The sequence below is a fragment of the Hyla sarda genome, chromosome 2 (genome assembly GCF_029499605.1).
Source record: "Hyla sarda isolate aHylSar1 chromosome 2, aHylSar1.hap1, whole genome shotgun sequence".
In the NCBI taxonomy this organism is placed as follows: domain Eukaryota; kingdom Metazoa; phylum Chordata; class Amphibia; order Anura; family Hylidae; genus Hyla; species Hyla sarda.
In genome coordinates this window covers 272,381,107-272,394,319 of record NC_079190.1, presented here as the reverse complement: position 1 = coordinate 272,394,319, position 13,213 = coordinate 272,381,107, and the positions used below count along the sequence as shown (strand labels likewise).

Here is a 13,213-nt window from a genome sequence, read left to right as displayed (position 1 = left end):
CTCTAGGGCGTCTCTGGCATGTGCCACTTCACAAGCCTCATTAAGTGGTTGTGTGCTGCGAAATGCACTGCATTGTGGGTAGTATATGTGTCTAAATGTTGAACTGGAGGATTTCTTAGCACCTTTTTTAATTCCATCATTACCTGGAGGAAGTGCTTGTTGTTCTTTTCTGTCTGACCACAGTGCTCTTTGCTGATACCTCAGGAATTGTCCAGAGCAGGAGAGGTCTGCTATTAGGATTTGCTCCTACTCTGGACAGTTCCTGAGACAGACAGAGGTGTCGGCAGAGAGCACTGTTGTCAGACAGAAAATAACAACCCAAATTCAGCAGCTGATAAGTACTGGAATGATTAAGATTTTTAATAGAAGTAATTTACAAATCTGTTTAACTTTCTGTAGCCAGTTGATATGAAAAATAAACAAAAATGTTTTTTACCGGAATACCCCTTTAAAGAAAAAAAGAAGTCCCGGGTATATAAAAGTCTTGAAATAACTTTCTAAAATGTCAAAAATTATAATATCTTTAGTAAAATTGCTGCTTTAAAATTAGTTGAATGAAAGTAGTATAGCTCTTAAGAGTATGTCTATTTTAGATTTAGGTTTTCTTAGTACTAAAGAATGGCTGGAGGACTGGGTCTGGGTTGGTCGAGGCACAAACCATGATTTATGATGCTATATTCAAGAAGAGAATCAGTGACAGCAACCCTAATAAGATGGGGACCGCTGGGACGTCTCCTGCAGAAAGGTTAGCCATGCATGCAAAACCTGGAGAAAGACGATTCTCTCGCCTTTTTGTCCCTACAGATACTGCACATTTCATTAAAACTTGGCAACATCAAGAAAAATCAATCGCAAATGACTTCTTGCACAGAAGTCTGTAGACATGAAGCATCATGGGAGATCAAAACTCTTCAATGTAAAAAGACTGCTCTGTCACAGGCTCTCGATAAATCAGTCCTCCAAACTCTAAGATGCATACCTGCCTTTCAGAGAGCTCAGGTCCATTGCTCACATGCTGTGAAGCCACGACTTTAATCTGCAGTTTCACTTGAAAGACTTGTAGTAAATACTAGGAAGTGACTTTGTGGCTTGTAAGATAAGCACGTTCTTAAAAAAGAAAGTTCTAGCAACTCGATTTTGCTTTCTCAAGTTAGTGCAGATTCAAGTAGTTTTGCGTGGTTCGTTTAAAAAATGTTTTCCCCCTGTAAATTGTAGATTAAGTAACATATTTTGCTGTGATCAAAAAAAAAAATGACAGTTCTTGAACATGTCTATGACAATTAAAAGGTTCAATAATTGATTTTGTGTAAATCTGTTCCAACAGAATTAAGGTGGCCATACACATTAAATAAAAGTAGGCAAAATACAAAAATGTAATGTGTATAGAAAGTTCTGATAGTTTTTAATGACAGATGTATGGGGAAAAAAAGGACATGGCAAATTAAAATCCAACACATTTCCATAGAATAAAATGCTGCTAGAGGTGTCTTGGACAGGCTTTTTCTCCTCTTCCTATTGAAATATTCCTTTTGTCTCAGAACAGAAATGCCATATATGTACATTGTAGAGACAACATGATGTACCTGTGATATACTACTGATGTAAGTAAATTACATTGATTATTTTATCATATTTTTTTTTTTAATCATTAACAGGTTAGCTGTAAACAGGGTTAAGGTTGCCAAAAAATCTCTGATGAGCAAAGGCTGGAGCATGAAGGCTAGCCCATCTGATCTAAACCCACCGAATAGTTACGTGGTCTACACATTAACCAGATCTTAATCTGATTGATCATTCATTAAATGGACTAAAAGTAAATCCAATCCATAGAAGCTCTACTTAATAACGTGTTGCCAATGTCTGGGTGCAGATACCACAGGACTCCTGCAGAAGTCATGTGAAGTCCTTGTCTTAAAGAGTCAAATGACAGGGTAGGGATGTAAAGCCCTAATCTTTCCCAAAACCCTTGCCCCTACCTCTTGGAGCAACTTTCTCCATGGTGACCCTTAACCATGGTGAAGGTCCCTTACTTAGCTAAGTCACAGGAAGACTAGGACTAAAAGGAAGGGTAAGTGTGGTCAGTAATCCAGATCAGTGTCAAGAGGTCCCATATCAACAGAATGTGTGGGGATTGGGTAATCAGGGTACAGTCATAGTTACATAGTTAGTATGGTTGAAAAAAGACATACGTCCATCAAGTTCAACCAGGGAATTGAAGGCAAAGGTGTAAGGGGATAAGGGGAAGGGATGTAGTTTTATAATTCTGCATAAGCATTAATGTTATTTTGTTCCAGGAATGTATCTAACCCTGTTTTAAAGCTATTAATTGTTCCTGCTGTGACTAGTTCCTGAGGTAGACTGTTCCATAAATTCACAGTTCTTATGGTAAAGAAGGTGTGTCGCCCCTTTAGACTAAACTTTTTCTTCTCCAGACGGAGGGAGTGCCCCCTCGTCCTTTGGGGGGGTTTAACCTGGAACAGTTTTTCTCCATATTTTTTGTATGGGCCATTTATATACTTATATACGTTTATCATATCCCCCCTTAAACGTCTCTTCTCAAGACTAAACAATTGTAACTCCTTTAAATACTCCTCATAGCTAAGATGTTCCATGCCCCATATTAGTTTAGTCGCACATCTCTGCACCCTTTCCAGCTCCGCAGTGTCCCTTTTATGGACAGGCGACCAAAACTGAACAGCATATTCCAGGTGAGGCCGTACCAATGCTTTATAAAGGGGGAGTATTATGTCCCTGTCCCTTGAGTCCAAACCTCTTTTGATACATGACAATATCCTGCCGGCTTTGGAAGCAGCAGCCTGACAATGCATGCTATTCTGTAGTCTGTGATCCACAAGTACACCCAGATCCTTCTCTACCAGTGACTCTGCCAGTTTAATCCCCCCTAAGACATAAGACGTATGCATATTAACAGTCTAAGGGTCAAATAGACAGAAGGTCGTATATCAGAAGAATCAGCAGGCAACGGGTTACTCAGAAGTCTAAGCAGAACATCAGAAACACAAAAGGTCCAATATTGGAACAAAGTCCAGTTGTGAGGCTTCATAGGGAAACAATCACAAACTAAGCTCAGGCTATGAGAACACACGCAGACCATAATGGACTCTTCATTCCAGCTCTTTGGTTGGCTTACCAGCCCTGCTGAAAGTAAGGCTGGCAGCACTAAACAATATAAGGCAGCTAATTTTAAAGTGACACTGTCATCTCTATTTGCTGGTAAGAGCTGCAGACACTGTTGAATAGCTGTTAGTGTATAAAATTAAACTGTACCTTTCCTGGAGCGTGGTTGCCAAATTTATGAAATCCCCTTTTTATTTCTCAGCTAAGTTTTAAAGAGGCAGAGCTGAGCTTTTCAAGTGCCACAGCCTTGCTTATCCTCACCTCCCAGCCCCTCCTTGGTTGATGTACAGAGCTTTGTATGTCAGTCGAGGAGAGGTTGGGAGGTGAGGGCAAGCAAGGAGATGTGCCAGCCTTGGTCAGTGATAGGCTGAGTGGCAGTGTGATGTATCGGGGCGGGCAGCAGAAAGAAGGCCGGGCCTGCCTCAATAAATCCCAATGCCACTCAGCCTATCACCTGCTAAAGTGTGACATTGCTTTGACCTGTGATTAGCACTGCACAATGTGACATGTAGGGCACCAAAAGTCAGAAGTAGATCAGGCAAGAGGACATGAGAGCGACTCCAGCAGGAGCAGGGGAGTGGCAGAAGCAGTCCAGGCAGAATGGTAATTTTTTTTACCGAGTTGTCCTAGGCAACTAGAACAGGAGGGCAGTTTAGGAGCATTCAAAAGCTATAGGAACAAAACTGATAACATAGTTAAAAGTAGTAAAAGGGGAGACACAAAGACTCATTGCCAAAGCAACACTAACCCCAAAGTGTTCTTTAAAGGGGTACTCCGGTGAAAACCTTTTTTCTTTTAAATCGACTGGTGGCAGAAAGTTAAACATATTTGTAAATTAATTCTATTAAAAAATCTTAATCCTTCCAGTACTTATTAGCTGCTGAATGCTACAGAGGAAATTCCTTTCTTTTTGGAACACTGATGACATCACGAGCACAGTGCTCTCTGCTGACATCTCTGTCTATTTTAGCAACCATGCATAGCAGGTGCATGGTGGCTCAGTGGTTAGCACTAATGCCTTGCAGTGTTGGGGACTTGGGTTCAAATCCCACTAAGGACAGCAATAAATAAAGTGTTATTATTATTATAATAACGTCAGCTGAGAGAACTGTGCTCGTGATGCCTTAGAGAGCATTCCAAAAAGAAAATAATTTTCTCTGTAGTATTCAGCAGCTAATAAGTACAGGAAGGATTAAGATTTTTTAATAGAAGTAATTTACAAATATGTTTAACTTTCTGCCACCAGTTAATTTAAAAGAAAAAAGGTTTTCACCGGAGTACCCCTTTAACTAAATAAATAGTAAAAAGGTTAAAAATGAAAGTGAAGTGTTGTAGATGGAGGATCAGGAAAAAGCAAATATATTAAACACATTCTTCTCCATTGTATTCACTGAGAAAAAAGAAAAGCCAGGTGAAATACAATGAGATAAGGTAAACTCCCCAGTACAGGTCACCTGTTTAACACAGGAAGAAGTACAGAGCAGCCTAAAATATATCAAAATAGACAAATCACCTGTTGGGAGTTAAGTAATGTAATAGACAAACCCATATTTCTAATATTCAAGGACTCTATAATGATTGGGTCATTTTCCCAGGACTAGCACATAGCAAATGTAGTGTGAATATTCAAAACATGGTCAAGAAGGGACCCTTGAAATTGTAGGCTTGTTAGTTTAACCCCTTAAGGACTTAGCCCATTTTCACCTTAAGGACTCAGATGTTTTTTGCAATTCTGACCACTGTCACTTTAAACATTAATAACTCTGGAATGCTTTTACTTATCATTATGATTCCGAGATTACTTTTTCGTGACATATTCTACTTTAACATAGTGGTAACATTTTATGGTAACTTGCATTCTTTCTTGGTGAAAAATCCCCAAATTTGATGAAAAAAATTAAAATTTTGAATTTTTCTAACTTTGAAGCTCTCTGCTTGTAAGGAAAATGGATATTCAAAATATATTTTTTTTGGTTCAAATATACAATATGTCTACTTTATGTTTGCATCATAACATTTATGAGTTTTTACTTTTGGAAGACACCAGAGGGCTTCGAAGTTCAGCAGCAATTTTCCAATTTTTCACAAAATTTTCAAACTCAATATTTTTCAGGGACCAGTTCAGTTTTGAAGTGGATTTGAAGAGTCTTCACATTAGAAATACCCCACAAATGACCCATTATAAAAACTACACCCCCCCCCCCCCAAAGAATTCAAAGCAACATTCAGTCAGTGTTTTAACCCTTTAGGTGTTTCACAGGAATATCAGCAAAGTGAAGGAGAAAATTCAAAATCTTCATTTTTTACACTCGCATGTTCTTGTAGACCCAATTCGTGAATGTTTGCAAGTGGTAAAAGGAGAAAATTTTTACTTGTATTTCTAGCGCAATTTCTCTCGAGTAAGCACATGCCTCATATGTCTATGTAAAGTGTTCGGCGGGCGCAGTAGAGGGCTCAGAAGGGAAGGAGCGACAAGGGGATTTTGGAGAGAACATTTTTCTGAAATGGTTTTTGGGGGGCATGTCACCTTTAGGAAGCCCCTAGGGTGTCAAAACAGCAAAAAAAAAACACATGGCATACCATTTTGGAAACTAGACCCCTCTGGGAATGTAACATGGGATAAAGTGAGCCTTAATACCCCACAGGTGTTTCATGACTTTTGCAAACGTAAAAAAAATTTTTTACCTAAAATGCTTGTTTTCCCAAAAATTTCACATTTTTAAAAAGGGTAATAGCCGAAAATACCTCCAAAAATTGAAGCCCAATTTCTCCCGATTCAGAAAACACCTCATATGGGGGTGAAAAGGGCTATGCTGGTGCACTACAGGTATCAGAAGAGGAGTAGACACATTTGGCTTTTTGGAAGCAAATATTGCTCTGGGGGCATGTCGCATTTAGGAAACCCCTATGGTGCCAGGACAGCAAAAAAAAAAACACATGGCATACCATTTTGGAAACTAGACCCCTTGGGGAACGTAACAAGGGGTAAAGTGAACCTTAATACGCCACAGGGGTTTCACGACTTTGGCATATGTAAAAAAAATATATACATTTTTACATAAAATGCTTGGTTTCCCCAAAATTTTACATTTTTACAAAGGGTTAAAGCAGAAAATACCCCACACAATTTGAAGCCCAATTTTTCCCGATTCAGAAAACACCCCATATGGGGGTGAAAAGTGCTCTGCTGGCGCACTACAGGTCTCAGAAGAGAAGGAGTCACATTTTGGCTTTTTGGAAGCAAATTTTGCTCTGGGGGCATGCCGCATTTAGGAAGCCCCTATGGTGCCAGGACAGCAAAAAAAATAACCAACATGGCATTACAATTTGGAAACTAGACCCCTCGGGGAACGTAACAAGGGGTAAAGTTAGACTTAACTCCTCACATGTTTTTTGAACAGTATTTCATAAAAGTGAAAAATTAGATTTTTACCAGTAAAATGATGGTTACTCCAAATTTTTCATTTTCACAAGGGGTAATAGGAAAAAAAGCCCCCCAAAATCTATAGCCCCATTTCACCCGAGTCACTTGTGGGGGGTTTCCACTGCCCTGGCATAATGGGGACCTTGCAAACAGAACATGCCTCCATTTCAGCTAAATCCACTATCCAAAAAGCCCAGTGGTGCTCCTTTCCTCCTGAGACCTGTAGTGCGCCAGCAGGGCACTTTACATCGGCAAATGGGGTATTTCCATATTTGGGAGAAATTGTATTTCAAATTTTGGGGTGGTTTTACTCTTTTTATCCCTTGTGATAATGAAAAATTTGGGGCTACAGCAACAGGTTAGCAGAAAAATATTTTTTATTTTATTTTCACTGCTGCTGTTCCAAAAATCTGTCAAGACACCTGTAAGGTCCTAATGCTCACTGCACCCCTTGTTACATTCCTTGAGGGGTGTAGTTTCCAAAATGGGGTCACATGTGGGTGTTTTTTTTGGGGGGGGGAGTTTATGTCAGAAATGCTTCAACTATTAGCCAATCCTGTAAAAATCACCAATTTAGGCCTAAAATGTACATGGTGTGCTCTCATTATTGAGCCTTGTTGTGCACCCGCTGAGCACTTTACATACACATATGGGGTATTTCTGTACTGGGGAGAAAATGTTTTACAAATTTGGGGGGTCTTTTTCTTCTTTTACCTCTTGTGAAACGTAAAAGTATGGGGCTATACCAGCATGCAAGTATACAGAGAAATTGGAGTTATAACACCACCTTAAGTATAAACATATAAATCTTTATTGAAATGTTTTACATAAAAAACATGTAGATGCAAAAAAATGAAGTATTGCAATAGAAATCCAACACAAGAATATCTGGCGCAGAGTAAGAAAAGTACATACAAATGAGTACATGAAAAATGTCCACACGCTATATATAGCAATATATGGAATATATGTCCACACACTATATATAGTGTGTGGACATTTTTCATGTACTCATTTGTATGTACTTTTCTTACTCTGCGCCAGATATTCTTGTGTTGGATTTCTATTGCAATACTTCATTTATAAGATTTATATGTTTATACTTAAGGTGGTGTTATATCTCCAATTTCTCTGTATACATATATTTATGGAGTTCCCCTGTCCTTGACAGAATTAGTACACACTCCCCTATGGGTGTCACTGGGGCACATGGGAGTGTATGGTGCATTTTTTTAGGACTTTGGTGTTCACCAGCATGCAAGTGTAGAATTTTTTTTTTTTTTACACTAATATGCTGGTATAGCCCCCAACTTTTCATTTTTACAAAAGGTAAAAGTAGAAAAAGCCCCCCCAAAATTGTGAAGCAATTTCTCCCGTGGACAGAAATACCCCATATGTGGTCCTAAACTGTTGCCAGGCACATGCAACAGGACTCAGGAGTGAGAGAGCGCCATGCACATTTGTGGCTTAAAGGGGTATTATAGGGTCTAGTAGGTTATTTTAACCTATTTTCATCTTATCCCCTATCCAAAGGATAGGGGATAAGATGAATGATCGCCGGGGTCGCGCCGCTGTGGACCCCTGCGATCTTGGTGCTGCCCTTGGCATAGTTTGCTGGCGCTGCTTCCGGGATGGGGCGTGACACTGACATCACGTCAGGCCCCCTCCATTGATTTATTTTTTTTTTTTTTACTATTTTATTGTATCTTTTCTTTTTTTTTTTTTAACAGTATGTTTTTATTAAGGTTTTCAAGATATGACATGTAAACAATGCATGAATCGTAGAAAGTCAACATGGCCGAAAATAAAAACAAAAATAAGCACATAGGTCATCTCATCTCAGGTGCATAAATGCTACATTATAGGGTCCCCAGCAGACTATCATAGGTGAAGTAATATGTTAAAACACAGGGGTGAGAATCAACAAGTTCGGACCCCAAACCCGTCACAGGAAATAATCTCGAGAAAACTACTAGGGGTAGTACCATGAGGGAAACCCCAGATAGGAAATGTGTCCGCGGCAACAAATGAATGATCATCTAAACTTATAATGGGGACTAGGGAAGTAAGGGGAGGGAAGGAGAAGAAAGAAAGAGAGGAAATATAATCTGCGGGTGGGATGAGGAAGGGGAGGGGAGAGAGGAGAGAAAGAGTGGAGAAATAGATGGGAGGCAGAGGAGAAGAAAGCAAATACCTTGGCAGAGGGCGGACACAGAGAAGGACCCCAAGCGGCAGCTATTGGATACTTAATTTGCGGGTAACACGCCCGGGAAACGCAAAAGAGAGCCCCCCATGTTAGGAAGGTGGTCCAGGGGTTCCAGACAGCATAGTGTTTCAATTGGAGTTGGCGGGAGTCAGCAATAAGCTCCTCCATGCGGTGGATGTATGAAAGCTCCTGGATCCACGCCGTGAGAGACGGCGGGGTAGGGGATTTCCACATCCTAGGTATGACAGACCTAGCCGCTAGTAGCATAAATCTAAGAAGTCGGGTGTGCTGCGAAGGGATAGAAGAGGGAAAAATTGACAGGAGTAAAGGGGCTGGCTCAAGGTCAAGACGTATAGAGGTCAGTTTGTGTATGACATTAGGACTTGGGACCAGAAAGGGCGCAGTGAGGGACAATGGACCCATATGTGTGACAGTGTATCACAGTCAAGTTCACAGTCAAGTTCTCTCTCCAATCCGAGCCTAAAAGGCAACGGATCGGAATGTAGAGAGTCCAGGAAAAGAGCGTAAACATAGCTGATCGGGCGGACAGCCCTGGAGGAAGATATAAAGAGTTTCTCGAATGGGGAAAGGGAGCGATATGGTAGTAACGCAGTGCGGGTGGCAGTGTAAAAGTGTCTAAGTTGGGCATATTGTAAATGGTGCAGTATTGTGGGCGAGGCGGCCTCCATTCATTTGTATGGGAGGGGTCGTGACGGCCGTCTGGGAAGTTGCACCCGGCGGTCACGCCCCCTCCCATGGAAGTGAATGGAGGGGGCCAGACATGACATCAGTGTCATGCCCCGTCCAGGGCGGAGGCAAACTATGCCGGGCGCTGCGCCTAGATCGCAGGGGTCCCTAGCGGCGGGACCCCTGCGATCATTCATCTTATCCCCTATCCTTTGGATAGGGGATAAGATGAAAATAGGTTAAAATAACCTACCAGACCCCAGAATACCCCTTCAAATTAGTGATTTGCCCAGGGGTGGCTGATAGTTGCAGAGTTTTACTTACATGCGGTGTACTAAAACACCGCAGTTAGTAAATCTCCGCCTATGTCAGTGTTTCCCAACCTGGGTGCCTCCAGCTGTTGCAAAACTGTGACCCCTAGCATGTTGGGAGTTATAGTTTTTCAATAGCTGTTGGCAACCTGGTTGGGAAACACTGCCCTACTGTGTTGACCCAGAGGAAGGCAAAAAAAACCTTGAGGCGGATGCCAATTTGCCTCCAGGGGGAAAAATTCCTTCCAGACTCCAAATATGGCAATCAGAATAAATCCCTGGATCAATGTTCTTGGGACTTTTGGAGGATTATTACAACCAGGGACTGGAATGTCCCTGTGTTGCCAGTGCGTCGGAAAAGCGCTGTACATAGCCGTGGTGCCAGGCTCCTGTACAACGTCACCAATGCATTGGAAAAGAACAAAAAAGTGGTGTACAACACCGCATGGCTCGTGTACAACGCACTTAAATTTGGGGAAGAATAAAAATGGGGTAAGTCATAAATACTCCACAGACGTATGATACACCTTGAAGCATTCTTTGATGCAGAGGCCTGGTCTTTCAGGACAGGTGTCACACTGGAAAATGGAGTCCTTTCTTTTCCCTTTTTTAGCACAAACTTTTCTGGGACCGTCCCTTTTTTCCAGTGGGGGGGGGGGACCTCTCCTGGAAAATGTTGCCCTGGTACGATATGCGGGCCTACAGTTCCAGAGGTACTTGGGCCCGCTCCTTCCTGGTCACCGAAGATCAGGGTCTTGATCACTACCTCCTGGTACTGCAGGAATGTCCCTGCGTTGCCTGCGCTGTGGAATAGTACAAAAGCGCTGTACAATGCCATCTGGACCATGTACAACGCTATTTTTTGTACCATCTTCTGGTTTTGCGCATGGCGTTATATGGAGTGAGGACTTGATCTGAGAGATCAACGCCTCCCATATACTGATTGTTCCCCAGGACACAATTCGGTTTGAGGACCGTATTAGTGGTACCTCATACAGTGACAGGGGTGCTGCCATTACCTTGAATGGTGGTCAGCATAAGGACATCCCTCTTGTCCTTATATCTAACCAACAGAAGATTTTCACTAGTAACGGACCTATATTCACCCCTAGGGATTGGTGGGAGATTTGTCGGAAGGCCTCGCTGACTTTTCCGCACAGTGCCACAAGCAGCAGTGGCTCTGGTGGAAAGAGACTTGAAGAGGGGGATGCTTGTATAAAAGTTATCCACGTATAAGTGGTAACCTTTATCAAGTAGTGGGTACATCAGTTCCCACACAATTTTCCCGCTAACTCCCAGGATGGGGGGGGCATTCTGGGGTTCAATGCGGGAATCCTTCCCTTCGTACACCCTAAATCTGTAAGTGTACCCTGAGGTACTCTCACAGAGCTTGTATAATTTCACGCCATACCTTGCCCTTTTACTGGGAATGTACTGGCGGAAATGGAGTCTACCTTTGAAGCTAATAAGGGACTCGTCAATGGCCACCTGCTTTTGGGGGACATAGGCCTCTGCAAATTTTTTACTGAAATGATCTATGACCGGCCTGATTTTGAATATGCGGTCATATGTGGGATCATTTCGGGACAGGCACGTTGCATTATCCACATAATGCAAACATTTGAGGATTGCGTGGCCGTGTCATGGCCATACTGTAGAGGGAAGTGTGATACAGAACATCCTCACTCCAGTATTGCCTAATAGTCAGCTTTTTGACCAGGCCCATATGCAGCATGAGGCCACAAAATGTCCTAATCTCAGCTGCATTGGTGGGGGTCCATCTGTCGGGCCTAGCCAAAAAAGCATTGGGATGCTGGGCCACAAACTGTTCGGCATACAAGCTTGTTTGTTGGAGGTTTGGGCTGGGAAGTGGCAGATGAGGTTCAACACTGATAAATGTAAGGTAATGCACATGGGGAGGAACAATCCAGGCTGGGATTATGTATTAAATGGGAGAACACTTGGGACGACTGATGTGGAAAAGGACTTAGGGGTCTTAGTTAATAGTAAATTTAGCAACCAGTGCAAGGCAGCTGCTGCCAAGGCAAATAAAACCATGGGGGGCGTCAAAAGGGACATAGATGCCCACGACAAAGAAATAATTATACCACTGTACAAATCACTAGTCAGACCACACATAGAATACTGTGTACAGTACTGGGCCACAGTGTACAAGAAAGATATAGTGGAGCTGGAGAGGGTTCAAAGACGGGCAACCAGAGTAATACGGGGAATGGGAGTTCCAGAAAAATTATCAGAATTTGGGTTATTTAGTTTAGAAAAAAGAAGGGTATCTTCACATTTAACTGAAGGCAGATTATGTTGCTATCTATTGAAGTCAATGGATCAGTAGAAATTCCACAAGCAGAATTTCAGCAGCAGGCAAAATTATTAGTTATGTATAAAAGTATCCTTAGGGGAGACCAACTAACTATGTATAAATATATTAGGGGGCACTACAGAGATCTCTCCCATGATCCATTTAAACCCAGGACTGTATCTATAATAAAGGGGCATCCTCTACATTTAGAGCAGTGTTTTCCAAACAGTGTGCCTCCAGTTGTTGCAGAATTACAACTCCCAGCTTTCCCTGACAGCCAAGGAAAGAAGGTTTCTTTAATGTAAGGCTATGTTCACATGATGGAAATGAACATTCTGCTTCAGCAGAGTCCCATTTCCATGGGATTCTGCTGCACTGTGCACAAGGTGAAAATCCAGATTTTGAAGTACACAGAAAGAATAGACATGTCTATTCTTTTGGTGGGGTCTGCACTGAAATGCATTGCCGTCTAAGAGACAGCACACTTCCAATCGGTCCTAGAGCCGGCATATTCTGCTGGCACTCCGCTGTCAGAGGGATGTCCACATGGAAATTTTTCGTGCAGGCATTCGCCCCATGTGAACAGAGCCTAAGAGCAGCAAGACTATGGAACTCTCTGCCAGAAGAAGTGGATAGTGAACTCAATAAAAAAGTTTAAATGAGGCCTGGATGTGCTTTTAGAGAGTAATAATATTACAATTTATGGATACTAAATTGGACATACCATTGATCCACAGATCCACAAGGTATAAAAATGGCACAAGAGATTTTGAAATATGACATACTCTCTAAATTCCATATTAATCTTTTTATTCATTCCAAAAACTCAATTCATGAACGATAAATTTATGAAACTACACCCTGTTCCAAATTATATTTAAATGTTGTTTTTCAATTTAACTCATGGATGGAATTGTGTCTCAGGGATCTTTTGATCACTGAAAACAATCTAGGACACCTGTGATAATTAGATTGCTAGGTGAGCCCAATTTAAGGAACTACTAAAGGTGGGTGTTTTGACAAGCAGGGCTCTGTGCAGTGAGGACAAGCGAGGCTCTGTACACTGAGAACAAGCTGGGCTCTGTACACTGAGGACAAGCAGGGCTCTGTGCACTGAGGACAAGCAG

General features: G+C 41.8%; 1 protein-coding gene across 1 annotated transcript in view; it reads right to left on the bottom strand.

The window, feature by feature from the left end:
• GRIK3 (glutamate ionotropic receptor kainate type subunit 3) overlaps nt 1–13,213 on the bottom strand; it is a 669,988-nt gene that overhangs the window by 207,098 nt on the left and 449,677 nt on the right. The gene's annotated exons all lie outside the window — the stretch shown is intronic.